At 41.8% G+C, this 902-nt stretch overlaps 1 protein-coding gene across 1 annotated transcript in view; it reads left to right on the top strand.

Moving 5' to 3' along the window:
* Nucleotides 1-205: 205 nt before the first annotated feature.
* Nucleotides 206-902, top strand: part of LOC101861415 (diencephalon/mesencephalon homeobox protein 1) — a gene marked incomplete in the record, with an annotated part of 8,972 nt that continues 8,275 nt past the window's right edge. Inside the window, 1 exon segment of the mRNA XM_013088984.2 lies at nucleotides 206-396.

The following is a 902-nucleotide window of genomic DNA, read 5'->3' as shown; positions in this document are numbered from 1 at the left end:
AAAGCCCTTGGTTGTCCAGATCCGCAAAGTATCGATCCCGTGTTATTTAACGAAGTTGTTTGAGCGAGCCCTGAAGGGGTTAGCTAATCCCACCCACGGGGCGGGGCTAGAAGAGAGGGGCTGAATGGGGAACTGTTTGAAGTCTGTCTTCGGGAGTCATACTTGACACATGTGTTTGATCAGTGCCGCGCTCTGATTGGACGAGACGTAGGCACGTGACTTCCACCGCGGTCGAGACAAAACAAGGACGGGAGATAAAGTCGACGGGGTGTCTGCTCCTGCGTTTATTCTGTGAGAATTACACAGCCAGTTTGTGGTGTCCTTATCGTTTGTTAAGTTTTGAGGTTATCGGTTGTACGTCCTTTGAGATCTTCTTGTGACGGTGCCGTTCTACAGGTATGTAACCTTACTTTTATCCATAACTGTGAATGCTGTTTTGCTTTTCTGAAAACAAGGCTTTTCTGGGGTTTTTTGATAACTCGCCTCAGCTGAAGGTGACTAATACAAATTATAAATTATTCACGTCCCTAACTGCTAGAGTAATCAAATAACTTCCTCGTCAGTGTAATGTTATAACATGGTAAAAGCAAGCGAGAACAATCGGTTTGATAGTTAAGTTACATTGGAAATGGTAAAATGTCAGAAATCACTCATAGCGTAAAAAAACTGGTGAGACGAGAAAAATGTTCCCTTTTTGGAAGCGGTTTTGAGAAAACAGGATAAGAAAATAATTATTCTTAAGGGGGAAATAACAGTTAATGAAAATGCCTGTTTGTGGTGGCAGCTACATAGCAGATAGGCAATTGAAAACCAGTTAAGATAGAAATACTAACCGAGTTGAATAACATAGGTATTTAAAACATATTTTTATGTGTGTATATATGTGTGTGTGTGGGGGGGGG

Source organism: Aplysia californica, unplaced genomic scaffold (assembly GCF_000002075.1).
Source record: "Aplysia californica isolate F4 #8 unplaced genomic scaffold, AplCal3.0 scaffold00024, whole genome shotgun sequence".
Taxonomy (NCBI): domain Eukaryota; kingdom Metazoa; phylum Mollusca; class Gastropoda; order Aplysiida; family Aplysiidae; genus Aplysia; species Aplysia californica.
Note: the sequence above shows the minus strand (reverse complement) of the source record. Positions and strands in the feature narration are given on the sequence as shown.